Below are 21,383 nucleotides of genomic sequence, written 5' to 3'. Positions count from 1 at the left end.
ACAAAGCTAACAATGTTATTTAGTCCTCATGCACACGGGACATTTCTACAGCGGCTGTTTTTGGCTTTTGCTGTTTTTTTCTACAGCCAGTAAACCCCCAACATGTTATCCTATGTGTCCATACACACATAGACTATAATCAACGTATTTTGGCTGGGATGTTTTTTGACTGGAAAAAACCCAGGACTAGTGGGTTTCTAGAGGAGTTTTTTAGCTGTAAAAACGCTCTAACGCTGAAAAACGCGGCAAAACACGATAAAATGCAGCAAACCGGTGTTTTTGGACTTTGACCAAAAAATTTTTTTTTTGGCTAAAAAAATGCTAAACAAAGCAAATGGGAAAAAATGCGGGAAAACGACGCTAAACACGGCAAAACGCTAAAAATCCCTGAAAACTCAGGTTTTTAACGTGACTTTACACAGCTTTACACAGGTTTATCACCAATTTATCTTGTCTTTCCCACTGCCCACACCCCCCCCCATCCTATCCATCATCACCAACAACTCCACTATCATTCCCACCCCGCCAAAGTCCTTGGCGTCATTCTTGACTCGAACCTCTCCTTCCAACCACATGTCAAATCACTTACAAACACATGCTGGCTCCACCTCCGCAACATTGCCCAGATACGTACCTTCCTCACCCCTGACACCACCAAACTTCTAGTACACTCCCTCATCATCTCACGCCTTGACTACTGCAATTCTCTTCTCACCGGCCTACCCAAGTGCAGGCTCTCCCCGCTCCAGACCATCCTGAACTCAGCGGCTAGACTCATCCACCTCACCACCCGCTCCACCTCTGCCACCACCCTCTGCCAATCCCTTCACTGGCTCCCGATTGCCCAACGCATCAAATTTAAACTTCTAACCCTGACCTACAAAGCCGTTCACAACACTGCCCCTGACTACCTCACCAACCTGATCCCCAAGTATCGCCCTACCCGTACCCTTCGCTCCTCACTGGACCTCCTTCTATCCTGCTCCCTGGTCTCCTCCTCCCATGCACGACTGCAAGACTTCTCCAGGTCCTCCCCCATCCTCTGGAACTCACTGCCCCAATCTATCAGACTGTCGCCTTCCCCCCTCACATTCAGGCGCTCCCTCAAAACCCATCTCTTCAGGGAAGCCTACCCCACCCTCACCTAACGGCCATTCTCCCTCTTTCCTCCCACCCCTCATTCCCCTCAGTCACTTCCTACTGTACCATTACCCCCTCCCTCCCAGATTGTAAGCTCGAAAGAGTAGGGCCCTCTTACCCCTCGTACGTTGTTTGTTATTGTTGTACTGTGCCATGTATTGTCCCCCCCCCCCTATTGTACAGCGCTGAGCAAACCCTTTTGTGCTCGATGTAATAATAATAATAATAATGATGATGAAGCATTGAATTAATGAACTATTCTCATTTATAAGATCTTATATACTTTATTTATTGCATTCTCAAGTATTCAGGTATATTATTTTCACCGCCAAAGCTAATGGCCACTATTCAGTGCTCCTACTCCTTGACCTCTCTGCGGCCTTCGACACAGTCGACCACCCGATCCTCCTCAAAAAACTACACTCCCTCGGCCTCAGAGATTCTGCTCTCTCCTGGCTCTCATCCTACCTGTCACAACTCTCCTTCAGCATTACCTATAATGCTACCACCTCCCCCTCACTCCCCCTCACAGTTGGGGTCCCTCAAGGCTCTGTCCTCGGGCCCCTTCTCTTCTCCATCTATACCTCCTCCCTTGGCCAACTCATACACTCTCACGGCTTCAACTACCACCTCTATGCCGACGACACACAAATCTATCTCTCAACCCCCCACCTTACCCCCTTGGTCTCTGCCCGAATCACACACCTACTGAGTGACATATCAGACTGGTTGTCACTCCACTTCCTTAAACTGAACCTCTCCAAAACCGAGTTTCTTGTCTTCCCCCCAGCCCGGACACCACCCCCCTTTGACTTCTCCGTCACATCCAACAACGCTACCATCAAACCTGCCCTGGCCAGAGTACTTGGTGTCATTCTGGACTCCAACCTATCCTTCCAGCCCCAAGTCCAATCTTTAACTAACTCATGCAGACTCCACCTCCGCAACATCGCCAAAATCCGCACGTTCCTAACCCCAGAAACCACTAAACAGCTCATCCACTCCGTCATCATATCACGACTCGACTACTGCAACTCCCTCCTCACTGGCCTGCCTCGCCGCTGGCTATCCCCGCTTCAGTCCATCCTGAATACGGCTGCCAGACTGATTCACCTTTCCAACCGCTCTGTCTCCGCCACCCCCTTCTGCCAATCCCTCCACTGGCTTCCGATTGCGCAAAGGATCAAATTCAAAATCCTAACGCTGACGTACAAAGCCGGCCACCAAACTGCCCTGAACTACATCACTGACCTAATATCCAAGTACCGCCCAGCACGCACACTCCGCTCCTCACAAGACCTCCTTCTCTCTAGTTCCCTGGTCTCCTCTTCCCATGCCCGCCTCCAGGACTTCTCCAGGGTGTCACCCATCCTCTGGAACTCCCTGCCCCAACCCATCAGATTATCACCTACCCTCCTCTCCTTTAGGTGCACCCTGAAAACCCATCTCTTCAGGGAAGCCTACCCCACCCCCTGCTAACTTGCCGACCTCCTCCACTCTTCCTACCACTCCATCCCCCACAGCTATCTCCTCCTGTGCCACCATCCCCTCCCTCCTAGATTGTAAGCTCAAAAGAGCAGGGCCCTCAATCCCCTCATGTTTTGCATTGTATTGGTATTGTTCTGTCACATGTTCTGTCCCCCTTTGTAATGTACAGCGCTGAGCGAACCATTGGCGCTTTATAAATACTGTATAATAATAATAATAATCTTAGCGCTGCATGTTATTTTTCATATTTTTTTACATAGAAGGTTTTGAGGTATTACCTTTTCATGCTAGCTGCTCTTTAAATACAGATCTAGCGCTCGTTTCCTGTACTATTATTTGAGCGTAGGATCAGCCTGGAGTGGTGTTCACAAGTATGCTTGGCTTATCTTCTAGCAGTTCAGTTGGCATCAGACACACCTTCCATGAGTATATTAGCTGTGAGAATGGGCACACTTCTGAAATTTTGCCAAAACTGAAAAAAATATTTGTACAGTTTATAGTCAGAATAAAGGAAACCTACTGAGAAAATGTTGAACCTATGATACTAGCAAGCTGGCACTCTTGAAATATATTCCAAACTGCACCTTCTCATGGTGTAACTTATACTGCCACTTCAAGGACTTCCAACAGACCCTGAAAAGGTGCAGAGTGACTATTTTATGGCTCAAATAACCTAGAGAGATCTTCAGAAGTGCATCCAAGATCTGTTTTAAAATGCCAGTGTTGACTCTGGGAGTCCAGGTTAAGGCCTTTAAAAGAATAACAAAGAAAAAAAATTGATGGTGAAATATTTTATGCTCTATCAACATTTTTGTTTCCCTTCCCATCATACCAAAGGTGACCTAAGTGAGAATGGAATGTTAGCCCTATTATTGTTTTGACAGCCTGCTGTGATCCATCAAATAGACAAGGTTTATTTAAACAGTTTGACGGCTTTCAGTTTTGTAAAAAGAATGAAGTGATGGCTTTCCCATGTCATTGAGTCCTATTGCTTTGTTTGTTAAAGTATGGTGGGAAGTGGAGTGAGCTCCTTGGTGGCCTATAATAGCACCTGGCAGATACAGGCGAGCGTCACACCCTCAAATATGGTGGCCTTAGGGCTGGTTTGTAAAAACTACAGAAAACAACAAAATCGGACTTATATCACACTTTGCAATACCTTGACCAGGGGACTAAAGATGGCTTGTAAGTCCCACTAAACCAATAACTACCCCCCATCCCTAACCTAAGTAACCACACTGACAACAAATGGAGTTAATGGCCCAAAACCGGCCTTTTATTACAGCCATCAATAAGGAGAGTTCCTTTGTATGAGAACCTCTCTGGCCCCAGGAGAAGCTGTCTTCTGATTACGCAACATCAAGCAGAGGTCATAGGCACCAGAATCTTTAGAGGCTTGAGGTGGTGTGAGCCTACATGCTGTGCAAGCCTTATATATATTATATACACATACATACTTATACATACACACATACTGCTTGTTGAAAATATATGAAAAATATTTTTAAAAATATATTTCAAATATACTGTATGTCTTTAAAAATACAAATCTACATTTTTAGAATGCATTTACAAATATATGTAAAAATATATGTTAAAATTAATTTTAAAAAAATATATTTTTTGTAAATATATTCTTCAGATTTTTTTTAACATAAAAAAGTGATTTTTAAAATTTTTTACTGGACATGTTTAATAGCAAAAAATCAAAAATATGTTGTTTTTTTTAAAACAATTGTCGGTCTTTTTTTGTTTATAGTGCAAAAAATAAAAAATGCACAGGTGATCAACTACCACCAAAAGAAAACTCTATTTGTGGGAAAAAAGGATGCAAGTTTAATCTGGGTGCAGCGTTGTCAGATAAAATAACGCAGCACCGCAATGCAAAATATGGCCTGGTCACTATATGGAAGAAAAATATATTTCAAATATATTTTTAAAAACATTCTTCTCAAATATATTGCCATATATTTGAAATACTACAGTTTTGGCCATATTCAATATATTTCAAAATATATTTCAATAAATAAATATATATATATATATATATATATATATATATATATATATATGTACTGCATGTTGAAATACGTTTTTATTACAAAATATATGAATAATATTTTTAAAAATACATTTCAAATATACTGTATGTCTTTAAAAATACAAATCTACATTTTTGGAATGCATTTACAACTATATGTAAAAATATCTGTTAAAATGACTTTTTTTAAAAATATATATTTTTTAAATATATTCTTCCGATTTTTTTTAACATATAAAAAAGTGATCTTTTAAATTTTTTTTACTGGACATGTTTAATAGCAAAAAGTCAAAAATATATATTTTTTTTCAAAATTGTTGGTCTTTTTTTTTTATAGAGCAAAAAATAAAAAAACTCACAGGCGATCAAATGCCACCAAAAGCAAACTCTATTCGTGGGAAAAAAAGGATACAAGTTTAATCTGGGTGCAGCGTTGTCAGTTAAAATAACGCAGCACCGCATTCCAAAATATGGCCTGGTCACTATATGTAAGAAAAATATATTTGAAATATATTTTTTAAAATATTCTTCCCAAATATATTGCCATATATTTGAAATACTACAGTTTTGGCCATATTCAATATATTTCAAAATATATTTCAATAAATAAATATATATATATATATATATACTGCATGTTGAAATACGTTTTTATTACAAAATATATGAATAATATTTTTAAAAATACATTTCAAATATACTGTATGTCTTTAAAAATACAAATCTACATTTTTGGAATGCATTTACAACTATATGTAAAAATATCTGTTAAAATGACTTTTTTTAAAAATATATATTTTTTAAATATATTCTTTTGATTTTTTTTAACATATAAAAAAGTGATCTTTTAAATTTTTTTTACTGGACATGTTTAATAGCAAAAAGTCAAAAATATATATTTTTTTTCAAAATTGTTGGTCTTTTTTTGTTTATAGAGCAAAAAATAAAAAAACTCACAGGCGATCAAATGCCACCAAAAGAAAACTCTATTCGTGGGAAAAAAAGGATACAAGTTTAATCTGGGTGCAGCGTTGTCAGTTAAAATAACGCAGCACCGCATTCCAAAATATGGCCTGGTCACCCATATGGAAGTAAAATATATTTCAAATATATTTTTAAAAATATTCTTCTCAAATATACTGCCATATATTTGAAATACTACAGTTTTGGCCATATTCAATATGTTTCAAAATATATTTATATATATATATATATATATATATATATATATATATGTGCTGCATGTTGAAATACGTTTTTATTACAAAATATATGAATAATATTTTTAAAAATACATTTCAAATATACTGTATGTCTTTAAAAATACAAATCTACATTTTTGGAATGCATTTACAACTATATGTAAAAATATCTGTTAAAATGACTTTTTTAAAAATATATATTTTTTAAATATATTCTTCCGATTTTTTTTAACATATAAAAAAGTGATTTTTAAAATTTTTTACTGGATATGTTTAATAGCAAAAAGTCAAAAATATACATTTTTTTTCAAAATTGTTGGTCTTTTTTTGTTTATAGAGCAATAAATAAAAAAACTCACAGGCGATCAAATGCCACCAAAAGAAAACTCTAGTTTAATCTGGGTGCAGCATTGTCAGTTAAAAGAACGCAGCGCCGCATTGCAAAATATGGCCTGGTCACCCATATGGAAGAAAAATATATTTGAAATATATTTTTAAAAATATTCTTCCCAAATATATTGCCATATATTTGAAATACTACAATTTTGGCCATATTCAATATATTTATTTATTTAATAATAATATAAAAATATATGTTAAAATGACTTTTTTAAAAAATATATTCTTTTTAAATATATTCTTCAGATTTTTTTAACATATAAAAAAGTAATTTTTTAAAAAAAAATTTCTGGACATGTTTAATAGCAAAAAGTCAAAAATGGCTGTGTTTGGCCTTCTTTGCGTGCCATGTCAAAGTATTAATATGATCCAAGGCAAGGTCCTTGATGCGTTTTGTGTTCAGACATGACAGTGAGACTGTCATCCTCCTATCTGAGTGTTAGACAGTAGCACTGAGACAGGCACCAGAGCAGGAAATTCAGTCATTAGACGTGTTTGCTGTGATCTGTGCAGAAGATCCCCCTGTGAATTACACAGTCCTTGCCTTTATTCCTGTTAGGAAGCAGGCTTCCTGGCAAGTTGGTGTCTGTGCTTCATTCCACGGATCAAAGGGATACGAATCAAAGGCATCCCTGGGGAGGAGGGGGGACTAACTGCCTGAGTGAACTTGCTCAAGTCAAACTATCAAAACATAGAATTCATTAAAAAAAAAAAAAAGTTTGAAAAGTCTTTAAAAAAATGTTGCAGGTATTAAAGAGTTAATTCACCTTTACCCAAAAAACTGCCTATGCACCAAGTCCGGACACTTTCACCCCCTTCTAGTCCAGGCCAATTTTCAGCTTTCGAAGCTGTCACATTGATTGACAATTGTGCGGGCATGCAACACTGTCCCCAAATTAATTTTTTCTGCATTTTTTGAGACAGGTAACACTTTCTTTTGGTGGTATTTATTCACCATTAAGATTTTTTTTTTGCTATATAAATAAAAGAGACCAAAAATTGTGAAAAAAGTTGTCTTTCTTATAAAGTTTTGCAGATATGCAAACAAATAATCTTTCTTCATAATTATTTGCCACAATGTATTCAGCTATCTTTTTGGTGAAAAAAAACAAACCCCAAATCAGTTTATAAAAAGTCATAATATTTAAACTTTTTTTAAATATAGAAATTTAAAAAAAGTTTAAATATTATGACTTTTTATAAACTGATTTTTTTTTTGTTTTACATGCTGTCACCCTAGCAGTACAGTATCACCATAGTGACACTGTGGGGGGTGATGAAGATTTTTTTTTTTTTTACACTGATTGCTTTTACACCCATAAAGGCAGTAAAAGTAATCATTTCTCCTTCTCTCTGGTGGCATTCCTGCAGCCATTGAGAAATACTGTGAGAGCTGTGATTGGTCACAGCTTGTCACATGGTACAAGGCTGTTGTGAATGCACTTGTACCATATGACCTCTGTGATCATTCACAGATTTCACAAGTAGTAAACAATGATGTCAGAAGTGACGCCGAGCGGCTGCACATTTGCGTGCAATTACCAAAAACGTGTGCTGAGAGCGCGCGCCCTGCGCGCTCCCAGCACACATGTCCGGTACTAATGGAAAGGCCCCGATCTCCTCTTTTGATTGGGACCTTTCCTGATCATGTGACCGATGTGACGGCGAATCACGGCGGTCACATGACCTTAAAATCCCGCCCTGCCTCCCGTCTTCTGAAACCCTTAAAGGGTCGGGAGGCGTCGTCGCCAAAGGGTTAAACACTCAACATTTGTTTATCTTTAAGCACAAAAAAATAAACATCCCTTAGTAAACTATTTGTTAAATTCTTACCGCAGCACTTGCAGTTTACAATATTAAATGCTACTGGCTCTTACTCTTTCAATGCTGCTTCCCTGAACTTGCAGTCGTCACAGAAAAGAGTTAACAGTGGACAGCGCAGTCCCCAGCTTAGAGAAGGGAGGGGGAGGAGTAGGGAACCAGGCTATGGCTATGGGGGTGTGTGTTTCTATTGATGCACACAGTGTAGGGAGACACAGCTCTAGTCTTAGCATTCTAAGGAGGCTCTATAGCAGTGGTTCTCAACCTTTCTAATGCCGCGACCCCTAAATTATTTTCGTTGCTACTTCATAACTGTAATTTTGCAGTGGGAGGAGTAGTGCCACGTCATTGGTGTCAGTGGGAGGAATAGTGCCCCATCACTGATGTCAATGGGAGGAATAGTGCCCCATCATTGGTATCAGTGGTAGGAATAGTGCCCCATCATTGGTATCAGTGGTAGGAATAGTGCCCCATCATTGGTGTCAGTGGTAGGAATAGTGCCCCATCATTGGTGTCAGTGGGAGGAATAGTGTCCCATCATTGGTATCAGTGGGAGGAATAGAGCCCCATCATTGGTGTCAGTGGGGGGAATAGTGCCCCATCATTGGTGTTAGTGGGAGGAATAGTGCCTCGTCCTTGGTATCAGTGGGAGGAATAATGCCCCATCATTGGTGTCAGTGGGAGGAATAGTGCCCCATCATTGGTGTCAGTGGGAGGAATAGTGCCCCGTCCTTGGTATCAGTGGGAGGAATAATGCCCCATCATTGGTGTTAGTGGGAGGAATAGTGCCTCGTCCTTGGTATCAGTGGGAGGAATAATGCCCCATCATTGGCGTCAGTGGGAGGAATAGTGCCCCATCATTGGTGTCAGTGGGAGGAATAGTGCCCCGTCCTTGGTATCAGTGGGAGGAATAATGCCCCATCATTGGTGTCAGTGGGAGGAATAGTGCCCCGTCATTGGTGTCAGTGGGAGGAATTATTATTATTATTATTATACAGTATTTATAAAGCGCCAATAGTTCGCTCAGCGCTGTACATTACAAAGGGAGACAGAACATGTGACAGAACAATACCAATACAATGCAAAACATGAGGGGATCGAGGGCCCTGCTCTTTCGAGCTTACAATCTAGGAGGGAGGGGGTGGTGGCACAGGAGGAGATAGCTGTGGGGGATGGAGTGGTAGGAAGAGTGGAGGAGGTCGGCAAGTTAGCAGGGGGTGGGGTAGGCTTCCCTGAAGAGATGGGTTTTCAGGGTGCGCCTAAAGGAGAGGAGAGTAGGTGATAATCTGATGGGTTGGGGCAGGGAGTTCCAGAGGATGGGTGACATCCTGGAGAAGTCCTGGAGGCGGGCATGGGAGGAGGAGACCAGGGAACTAGAGAGAAGGAGGTCTTGTGAGGAGCGGAGTGTGCGTGTTGGGCGGTACTTGGATATTAGGTCAGAGATGTAGTACGGGGCAGTATGGTGGACAGCTTTGTACGTCAGCGTTAGGATTTTGAATTTGATCCGTTGCGCAATCGGAAGCCAGTGGAGGGATTGGCAGAGGGGGGTGGCGGAGACAGAGCGGTTGGAAAGGTGAATGAGTCTGGCAGCCGTGTTCAGGATGGACTGAAGAGGGGATAGCCAGCGGCGAGGCAGGCCAGTGAGGAGGGAGTTGCAGTAGTCGAGTCGTGATATGATGAGGGAGTGGATGAGCTGTTTAGTGGTTTCTGGGGTTAGGAACGTGCGGATTTTGGCGATGTTGCGGAGGTGGAGTCTGCACGAGTTTGTTAAAGATTGGACTTGGGGCTGGAAGGATAGGTTGGAGTCCAGAATGACACCCAGTACTCTGGCCTGCGGGGCGGGTTTGATGGTAGCGTTGTTGGATGTGATGGAGAAATCAATGGGGGGTGGTGTCCGGGCTGGGGGGAAGACAAGAAACTCGGTTTTGGAGAGGTTCAATTTAAGGAAGTGGAGCGACATCCAGTCTGATATGTCGCTCAGTAGGTGTGTGATTCGGGCTGAGACCAAGGGGGTGAGGTGGGGGGTTGAGAGATAGATTTGTGTGTCGTCGGCATAGAGGTGGTAGTTGAAGCCGTGAGAGTGTATGAGTTGGCCAAGGGAGGAGGTATAGATGGAGAAGAGAAGGGGCCCGAGGACAGAGCCTTGAGGGACCCCAACAGAGAGGGGGAGTGAGGGGGAGGTGGTAGCATTATAGGTAACGCTGAAGGAGCGTTGTGACAGGTAGGATGAGAGCCAGGAGAGAGCAGAATCTCTGAGGCCGAGGGAGTGTAGTTTTTTGAGGAGGAGGGGGTGGTCGACTGTGTCGAAGGCCGCAGAGAGGTCAAGGAGTAGGAGCACTGAATAGTGGCCATTAGCTTTGGCGGTTAGCAGGTCGTTGGAGAGTTTGAGTAAGGCAGTTTCGGTGGAGTGTAGGGGACGGAAGCCGGACTGTAGGGGATCGAGGAGGTTGTTGTCGTTGAGGTGAGAGCATAGGCGGGTGTAGACTAGGCGCTCGAGGAGTTTAGATGTAAATGGGAGCAGGGAGATGGGTCTGAGGTTGTTCGGGTCATTGGGGTCCAGGGAGGGCTTTTTAAGTATGGGGGTGATGTGTGCATGTTTCAGATGGGAGGGGAAAGTGCCTGAGGAGAGGGAGAGATTGAAGATGTGGGTGAGGGAGCGTAGGATGGAGGAGGAGGAAGGTCGTAGGAGTTGTGAGGGGATAGGGTCGAGGGGGCAGGTGGTGAGGCGGGTATCAGAGAGGATCTTGGAGACTTCCTTGATGGTAGTAAGGTCAAAGGTGCGGAGTGTTGGGGGAGCTTCAGTATGAGGAATGTAGGGTGGGGTGGAAGAGGAGGTCAGAGCAGTGGTGGGGCCGTGGGAGAGGGGTGATGAGGGGGTAGCTGAGTGAGGGTGAAGGGGGTTGGAGAGAGTTTGAGCAGCGACGAAATCCCTGCGGGTTAAGTCGAGGGGGAGTGGGGATAAGGGGGTAGCTGTGTGACAGGGGACAGGTTGAGAGGGCGTGTGAGTTGCGGCAATGTCCTTGCGAATTGTGTCAATTTTGTTTTTGAAGTGATTGGCAATCTCAAGGGCAGTGAGTGAGGTGCTGGGTGGAGGTGGGGGTGGAGAGAGTAGAGAGTTGAAGGCAGAGAAGAGTCGGCGAGGATTGGAGGAGAGGGCCTTGATGAGGGTCAAGAAGTAGGCCTGTTTGGCAGCATGGAGGGAGGAGGTGTAGGTGCGGAAGGCAGTTTTGTAGCGGGTGAAGGCTTGTTTGGATTTGGTTTTGCGCCATAGTCGCTCCAGGGCACGACTTTGTCGTTTGAGGGTTTTGGTGTGATCAGTCTGCCAGGGCTGGAGCGGTCGGGGTCTGATGTTGCGTGTGGTTAAAGGCGCTAGTGAGTCAAGGGCTGTTGAGAGCGCGTTGTTGTAGGCGGTCAAAGCCAAGTCGGGGCAGGACAGGGGGAGGATGCGGTCGTGGAGTTGATCAGCTGCAGAGTGGAGGGAGGCAGGATTAAGGTTGCGGAGGTTACGGCTGGTAGTAGTGTGACATTTGGAGGGGTAGGCGTTGGAGGACGAGGAGATAGAGAAGGTTATCAGGTTGTGGTCAGAGAGAGGGAAGGGGGTGTTAGTGAGGTTGTGGGGAGCGCATCGGTTGGAGAAGACAAGATCAAGGATATTTCCGTCGGAGTGGGTGGTGGATTGTATGCACTGTGCAAGTGCAAAGGAGGAGGTTAGGTGGAGGAGACGGGCTGTGTCCGGGTTGTCGAGGTTGACAGGGATGTTGAAATCCCCAAGAATTATGGTGGGTAGCTCAGAGGAGAGGAAGAAGGGTAGCCAGGAGGAGAAGTCATCTAGGAAGCGGGGTATGGATCCAGGAGGCCGGTATATCACAGCAATCTTCAGGGGGGTTGGGGAGAATAGTCGGACGCAGTGGGCCTCGAAGGAGGAGAAGGATAGGGAGGGGGGGTTTGGGAGGACTCGGAAGGTGCTCTGCGGTGACAGGAGCAGACCAACCCCACCACCTTTACGACCGTTAGGCCTGGGTGAGTGGGTCCAGGTGAGACCTCCGTAGGAGAGTGCAGCAGGGGAGGTAGAATCAGTGGGCTGGATCCAGGTTTCCGTAATCGCTAAGAGGTTGAGGGAGCGGGAAACAAAGAGGTCGTGGATGGCGGTAAGCTTGTTGCACACCGAACGGGCGTTCAGGAGTGCACATGAAAACGGGGGGGAGATTTTAGGGAGCAGGGGGACAGATACTAAGTTGCGGGGGTTGCAGTAGGACGTGGAGGTGGGAGGGTGTTGAGCGGGTGAGGGAGGTGGAGGGCCAGGATTCGGGGAGATGTCCCCCGCGGCTAGGAGGAGGAGAAGGGTGAGAAAGGTGGCATGGGAGCAGGATGTGCAGGAGCGTGAGAAACTCCTAGTGGAGGTGTTGGGGTCAGTGGGAGAGAGGAGTAATAGGAGGAGGTGGTGGGTGCCATAGAGGGGTGAGGGAAGCAGTGAGGACACGATATACAAATGTTTGGGAGGGGCAGAGGGATATAGTGAATGGATTTTGGGAACGGAGGAGAGGAAAATGAGAAGGAGGAGTGGAAGAGACATTTTGGGGAGGTGAAGAGAGCAGTAGTAGGGAGATGATAGCAGTGAGGGGGAGATGTACAGGTTGTGGGGTGGAGCAGAGGGGTAGGGAGATGAGATTTGGGAACAGAGGGTAGTAATATGATGAGAAGAGGGGTGTATTATATAAAGGTACACAGAGTGGGTCTCAGGCATGTACGAGGTTTCCCAGGGTGTTTGCTTGCAGTCTTCCAGCGAGCAGGAGAGCTTCTGGCTGTTGTTGTGTCTTCCTGCTGCTTGGGTTCTCCTGCTTTAGTTCAACTGCTGCGTTTAACTGCTTCTTCTATGCACTCGTTCGAAGCCGCACTCAATCTGAAGCAGCACCCCATCAGAGATCTCCCCCATGAGCTGATCTAAATTTATAGGGAGATGCTCAAATGAGCTTTCAACTCCACCCCAATTAGAAGCTGATAAAGATCACATGAGGAGTGGGGGATGATTCTCTCAGGAAACAGACACCAGTCGTAAAAGGGTGCAACTGAAGGTGAGAGCTGATCAACATATACAAAAATATAAATACACCATTTGTTCTGAATATAGCAGGAGTCAATGCGTTTTGGAGTTAAGAGTGGAGGTAGGAGAAAGGAGCATTTACCCAGGAGGAAGGCAGCAGGAGTCAATGCGTTTTGGAGTTAAGAGTGGAGGTAGGAGAAAGGAGCATTTACCCAGGAGGAAGGCAGCAGGAGTCAATGCGTTTTGGAGTTAAGAGTGGAGGTAGGAGAAAGGAGCATTTACTCAGGAGGAAGGCAGCAGGAGTCAATGCGTTTTGGAGTTAAGAGTGGAGGTAGGAGAAAGGAGCATTTACCCAGGAGGAAGGCAGCAGGAGTCAATGCGTTTTGGAGTTAAGAGTGGAGGTAGGAGAAAGGAGCATTTACCCAGGAGGAAGGCAGCAGGAGTCAATGCGTTTTGGAGTTAAGAGTGGAGGTAGGAGAAAGGAGCATTTACCCAGGAGGAAGGCAGCAGGAGTCAATGCGTTTTGGAGTTAAGAGTGGAGGTAGGAGAAAGGAGCAGAATAGTGCCCCATCATTGGTGTCAGTGGGAGGAATAGTGCCCCGTCCTTGGTATCAGTGGGAGGAATAATGCCCCATCATTGGTGTCAGTGGGAGGAATAGTGCCCCATCATTGGTGTCAGTGGGAGGAATAGTGCCCCATCATTGGTGTCAGTGGGAGGAATAGTGCCCCAACATTGGTGTCAGTGGGAGGAATAGTTCCCCATCATTGGTGTCAGTGGGAGGAATAGTGCCCCGTCCTTGGTATCAGTGGGAGGAATAATGCCCCATCATTGGTGTCAGTGGGAGGAATAGTACCCCGTCATTGGTGTCAGTGGGAGGAATAGTGCCCCATCATTGGTGTCAGTGGGAGGAATAGTGCCCCATCATTGGTATCAGTGGGAGGAATAGTGCCCCATCATTGGTATCAGGGGGAGCAATAGTGCCCCAACATTGGTGTCAGTGGGAGGAATAGTGTCCCATCATTGGTGTCAGTGGGAGGAATAGTACCCCATCATTGGTGTCAGTGGGAGGAATAGTTCCCCATCATTGGTGTCAGTGGGAGGAATAGTGCCCCATCGTTGGTGTCAGTGGGAGGAATAGTGCCCCATCATTGGTGTCAGTGGGAGGAATAGTGCCCCGTCCTTGGTATCAGTGGGAGGAATAATGCCCCATCATTGGTGTCAGTGGGAGGAATAGTACCCCGTCATTGGTGTCAGTGGGAGGAATAGTGCCCCATCATTGGTGTCAGTGGGAGGAATAGTGCCCCATCATTGGTGTCAGTGGGAGGAATAGTGCCCCATCATTGGTATCAGTGGGAGGAATAGTGCCCCATCATTGGTATCAGGGGGAGCAATAGTGCCCCAACATTGGTGTCAGTGGGAGGAATAGTGTCCCATCATTGGTGTCAGTGGGAGGAATAGTACCCCATCATTGGTGTCAGTGGGAGGAATAGTTCCCCATCATTGGTGTCAGTGGGAGGAATAGTGCCCCGTCCTTGGTATCAGTGGGAGGAATAATGCCCCATCATTGGTGTCAGTGGGAGGAATAGTGCCCCATCATTGGTGTCAGTGGGAGGAATAGTGCCCCATCATTGGTGTCAGTGGGAGGAATAGTGCCCCAACATTGGTGTCAGTGGGAGGAATAGTTCCCCATCATTGGTGTCAGTGGGAGGAATAGTGCCCCGTCCTTGGTATCAGTGGGAGGAATAATGCCCCATCATTGGTGTCAGTGGGAGGAATAGTACCCCGTCATTGGTGTCAGTGGGAGGAATAGTGCCCCATCATTGGTGTCAGTGGGAGGAATAGTGCCCCATCGTTGGTGTCAGTGGGAGGAATAGTGCCCCATCATTGGTGTCAGTGGGAGGAATAGTGCCCCAACATTGGTGTCAGTGGGAGGAATAGTGCCCCATCGTTGGTATCAGTGGGAGGAATAGTGCCCCATCGTTAGTGTCAGTGGGAGGAATAGTGCCCCATCATTGGTGTCAGTGGGGGGAGGAATAGTGCCCCATCATTGGTATTAGTGACACCAATGATTGGGCACTATTCCTCCCACTGACACCAATGATACTTACCTTGCTGACCCCTGCTTCAGCCTGGGCTCGCTCGCTCCCTTCCTCTTCCATGGTACAGACACTTACCGGTCAGATATCTTCCTTCTCCGGCCGCTCTCCTCCTCTTCACTCACTCGATCTTCGCGGTGCCGCTCGGCTCCTCCTCTCCAAGCTGCACCTTCTCGCCGGTGATTGGCCGCCTGTGTGCCTCTCCTGAGCTACAGTTCCGGCGGCCAATCACCAGCGAGGATTGATCCCGGGGGTGTGTCCAGATGACAGGGACGGCATGTCATCCCGCCCACACCTGGAGACAGATAGAGGAGCGGTGTCTCGGTTCCTAAGGCCATCGGAAATATGTGTTTTCCGATGGTCTTAGGCGACCCCTGTGAAAGTGTCGTTCGACCCCCAAAGGGGTCGCAACCCACAGGTTGAGAACCGCTGCTCTATAGGAAGATGCAAGAGAAAGGAGCCGACCTGAAACAGGAAACCTGTAGCCTCATTCATGGCACCAGTGTAAGCCGTGTACCGGGGTGGGCTGCCCAGGATACAGTGAAGTCACGAACGAGGAAAGCAACCCCAACACCAGCTTTTGTCACAACAGAATTTTACTTAGATGTGGCAAATAAACACAACCACAAATGCTGGAAACATACAATAAATTTACATACACCCAGCCCAAACGCTGAGACCCTTGTGCTGCACAGCACGGTGCCTTCTGATGGATAAAGGTAGAAAGTGAAGTAATTTACCTACTGGCGGGCACAACTAAGCTGCCACACCTTACCTGTTATTACCCTAAGAGAGCAGGAATCAGTGTATGGGTGTACGGTATGGGCTAGCCTGCGGTGCAGCACAACAGCTTACAATCTTACACAAATCTACAGTATTCCCCCTCCCATAGCTGGTCCTGTGGCACGTGCCTGAGTATTCCTTCTGAGCAAAACGCCAGTCTGGCTTGGGTTTGTGGGATTTTATCAGCTCTCCAATGTGAAATGTCACTTTAAGTTGTGGAGTCCTTCCAATAATCAGTAACAACACTTGTGGCCTGACACAAACAGAGACCCTAACTAACTAACTATAGGCCTGTCTCAGTCATATAGGCGCCTACACTGAAATGAGGTGCGTGCACGATCTTACCGACCAGGGTCTGCTTTGCATCCGCTGGTGACTCTGAACAGAACAGATGTCTCTCCGCTAAGCATGTGATGTCATCAGCAGTATATGTTGCTTTGCTCCTCTGTCCTCATCAGCTTCCTGGCAGCAAATCTTCCTTTCTTTGAACAGGGTTAGCGTCTTCAACACCATCAGCTTCACTCAAGTGAATTTCTGATTACGGAGGGCTGTCCTCACAGCTGGATGGTGACGGATTCTCAGATCACTCAGTCATCTTCTCTCTCAAGCATGGCTACCCTTCTTTTTCCTGTTCACTCTCCAAGTCTCAAACCCCCCCCCCCCCTTCATGAATATAGAAATCTCTATGCAGCCTGAGGCTGTGTTAGAAAAAAAACAGTGACATCTTGTGGGTAAACTGCCGAATGTCAGTCAGAACATTTTTAATTTACTTCAATCAGTGTTCAAACAATGAAAGCTGTTTCCCCATCTCACACCAGTTTAAACTGAACATAGGCAAAGACTAACTTACTACGAGGCTGCATACTCAGTAAATGAATAAATCAGCTGCTGAAAGTGCTAAAAATGGAAAGTTTAATATCACTTTAATAAGATGTGCAAAGGGAAGAAGAAGCGTATAATAAATGAACAGCCATCTACCAGTGTTTACCTTCCATCCATGGAGACGGGTAATACTTTGATACTGTCCTTTATAATCCCATAATACATGACTGTACATAAACATACCTGAGCAAACCTGCTTCATAAGGGACGATTACATGTTTGTTCCTTTTGTACTGTTTAACCATTTGACTTCTGGAAGATTTTACCGTCTTCATGTCCAAGGCAGTTTTTGCTATTCAGCACTGTGCTTCTTTAAGTGGTAATTGCTTGGTCCTGTACCGAACTGAAACATTTTTTTCATACAAACAGAGCTTTCTTTTGGTGGTATTTTATCACTTCTGGAGTTTTTTTTATTTTTTATTATACAAATGAAAACATAAAAAAACAACAATAATTTCTACTTTCTGTTATAAAGCATATCTGATAATAAAATAAGCACATTTCTTCATAAATTTAGGGCAAAATGTGTTCTGCTACGTCTTTAGTAAAAAAAAAATTCCAACAAGTGTATAATAATTGGCTGAGTGAAAGTTATAGCATCTAAAAACTATGGGATGTATGATAGAATTCGTGCAGCACAGTGGCTAAGTGGTTAGCACTTCTGCCTGGCAGTATTAGGGTTGTTGGTTTGAATCCCAACCATGGCACCACCTGCCTGGAGTTTGCATATTCTCACTGTGCCTGTGTGGGTTTCCTTCCACACTTTAGGTAGATTACATGGATCCTGTCTAAATTGGCCCTAGTATATGAATGTAAGTTAGGGACTTCAGATTGTACACTCCTTGAGGGTTGGGAACTGATGTGAATGTACAATATATATGTATGTGTAAATTGATGGTGCTATTTAAGTACCTGTAGTAAGTAAGCTATGGGGGTAATCAGTGACTTATGAGCTCTGATGAAGAAGGGACCCCCCCCTTCGAAATACCTCAGCTTCATTCTGAGAGTTTCCCCTTCAGATGGGATTCACATGTGTCTCCTTATCATAGGATGCACTTTTGGATTTTATTTGCCTGTTTTATTACTACTTTTGTGAGTATATCTCCTAAATCAATAAATCTACTAACTGTTTACTGAGGTAATGCACAAGGTTTGTGCGCTCTGTTTTTGTTCTCCACTACAATCATTTATAGTGGGACTGTGATAGTGTGGTGGGCAAACTGGCACCACAAGATGCTGAAAGGGATACTGGCTGGCATATTCCCTCCTAGATTGAATGCTCCCAGGATCAGGGCCCTCCTATCCCTCTTGTATTGAACTGTATTGTTGCTGTACTGTCTCCCTTTATATTGTAAAGCTCTGAGCAAACTGATGGCGCTATATAAATCCTGTATAATAATAATAATAATTGCTAGCGACACTAATATAGTGATCAGATATAATACTGTACTAATGACTCTGACTCAGAAGGGGTTAACATTAAGGAGCAATCAATGGGTTAACTGTGCGCCTAACAAGTGTAATATGTGCTGCTTTGACTTACAGATCTGGCAGTTTTTTCTCCCTGCATTTTAGGGAGAGGAAACAGCCAGACTGCTATCCTATGCACACAGAGTTCTGTGTGTTTGTAAACACAGAACTCTGAGCTGTGATTGGACACAGCCAATCGCCAGGTTTGAGCCAACATCATTAGGTCAGACCTGCTGTCAATCTTGTGCTGTGTCCAAAAGAAAGTTGACAACGTACATTTATGTTGCTGAGCCTGCACCTGCCGCGCACTCGCAGTAAATTCTCTGTAAGAGGGCGGCAAGTGGTTAAGAAGAAATCCATCACTTAACCCCTTCCCGCCCGGCCCATGTATATAAACAGATGTATATAAACGGATGGACAGGAGCAGTGCAGGAGTGGGATAAATGGCGCCCGCCATTTTGGGCTGGACATTCCTGGGAGTGCACTGCAATGCGATCCGGTGCCCACTGTGTCCTCCAGACACAGCGGAACACCAATCGCTGTATGGGACCTCTGTGTGAGGTCCCAATCATGTGATCACTGATTGCCCAATCAGTAATCACATGAATAGTAGTAAGCAACATGTCACTTCTGACATCATTGCTTACTACTTGTCAAATCTGTGAATAATCACAGAGGTCACATGGTACAGGGCCATTCACCACAACCTTGTACCATGTGACAAGCTGTGACCAATCACAGCTCACACAGTATTTCTCAATAGCTGCAGGAAGAGAGAAGGATACATTATTGCTTTTACAGCCTTTATGGGTGTAAAAGCAATCAGTGTAAAAAAAAAAAAAAAATCTTCATCACCCCTACAAGTAGTACAGTGTCACTAGAGTGTCACTGTACTGCTAGGGTGACAGTATGTAAAAAAAACCCCATAAATAATAATATAAAAAACAAAAAAAATGTAAACATTTTTTTTTAAATTATAATTTTTGGTTATAAACTAATTTGGGTTATTTTTTTTTTTAACTAAAAAGATAGCTGAATACATTTTGGCCAAGATTTATGAACAAAGATTATTTATTTGCAAAATTGTATAATAAAAACACTTTTTTCAAAATTTTTGGACTTTTTCATTTATATAGCAAAACAATAAAAATCCCAGCGGTGAATAAATACCACCAAAATAAAGCTTTATCTGTCTCAAAAAAATGCTAAAAAATCCATATGGGTACAGTGTTGCATGACCGCGCAATTGTCATTCAAAGTGTGATAGCACTGAAAGCTGAAAACTGGCCTGGACAGGTATGGGGTGAATGTGTCTGGACCAGGGGCGGACTGACAACTCATGGGGCCCCCGGGCAATAGGGGATCATGGGGCCCCTGTGTCCTTGCCCAAACTCAAAACAGCCTATGAAAAAGGTACCAGGGGCATCTCATGGGGCCCCCTACTGACCGTGGGCCCTCGGGCAGTGCCCGAGTTTCCAAATGGTCAGTCCGCCCCTGGTCCGGACTTGAAGTGGTTAAGGGCAACATGAGAAAAGTTGACGAAATTATATTCATCCTGTTGGTGTGTGGTAACCTGAAGTATGGGCTGGACTGAAACTCGAAGCGTTGGCCTCTGCAGTATGCGGCAAAACCAAATGTTCTCAGGCTGGAAGAACAACTATCTAAGGATTTTTGGGGTAAATACACCCCTTAGTGTACTTAGACCCTGAATAAAGTTCAAATTACAATAACTTGATTTATAACTAGAGGCCATTTTGTCGTAGACGATGGCTCCTCTTCTTCTTAGGACAGAAGAGAAGTCAAAAGTCTCCCTAGTAAGGACATAGACTGCAATAAAAACTTGACAGAGGTTCTACTCTTTGCTAAATAAAATAAAGTTGGCTGGCATTCCACTTTAATGATCTGTAATGCAGGCCATAGATGGGTCGAAAATCGGCCGATTTTCGCACCGTTAATGGGTTAATTGGTCGGCCATTTTTCTGGATTTTTTCATATTTTTTTGATCGGTAAAGTTGGAAAAAAAATCGGCCGATTTTCGCGGCAATGATGGGCAAATCGGCCGATCTCTTTACCGATAACAAATCTGCGCATGAGCCGTGACCTGCAAGAAAAAGAAGAAAAAGCAGAAGAAGAAAAGAAGAAGAAGAAGTAGAAGAAGAAGAAGTAGAAGAAGAGAAAGAAGAAGAAGAGAAAGAAGAAGAAGAGAAAGAAGAAGAAGAGAAAGAAGAAGAAGAGAAAGAAGAAGAAGAGGAAGAAGAAGAAGAGGAAGAAGAAGAAGAGGAAGAAGTAGAAGAGAGAAGAAGAGAAAGAAGAGGAAAAGAAGAGAAAGAAGAGGAAGAAGAAGAAAAAGAAGAGAAGGAAGAAGAAGAAGAGAAAGAAGAAGAGAAAGAAGAGGAAGAGAAGAAGAAAAAGAAGAGAAGGAAAAAGAGAAAGAAGAGGAAGAAGATGAAGAAGAGAAAGAAGAGGAGGAAGAAGAAGAGAAAGAAGAGGAAGAAGAAGGGGAGGAAGAAGAAGAGAAAGAAGAGAAAGAAGAAGCAGAAGAGAAAGAAGAATTCCAGTCCGCTATTATATTTGACATGGAAAAGTATTGCGGTTGCAACAATGTATTTATTTGTATCCCAAAAAAAAAATCTGTATCCGAAATGGATACAAATAGATACAATGTTGCAACCGCAATACTTTTTCATGTCAAATATAATAGCGGGGCTCTCTGCAGGGACAGAAGTAATTAAATGCCGGCCGTAGACGGGAAGAAAATCGGCCGATTTTTTTTTTACTGTTGGTTGTAACGTCGGCCTATTGAACGACCGATTTTTTGTTTTTTTGTTAAAAACCAGCCGTTTTTCTACCCATCTATGGCCTGCATAAGCGTCTCTAAAGCTCAGCATACATGCACCAGCTGATGTTTTGCATTTTTAGCCAATTCTCAATAAGAAAAAAGGAAAAACAAAACTATTCGACTTTTTACGAAAATAAAGCATTTCCCTACTGATAAGCACAACTGGAAACCCTTATAATT

This window comes from Staurois parvus, unplaced genomic scaffold (genome assembly GCF_062004578.1).
Source record: "Staurois parvus isolate SC_StPar_1 unplaced genomic scaffold, SC_StPar_1.0 ptg000151l, whole genome shotgun sequence".
Classification (NCBI taxonomy): Eukaryota; Metazoa; Chordata; class Amphibia; order Anura; family Ranidae; genus Staurois; species Staurois parvus.
This window is presented reverse-complemented; position numbering follows the sequence as displayed.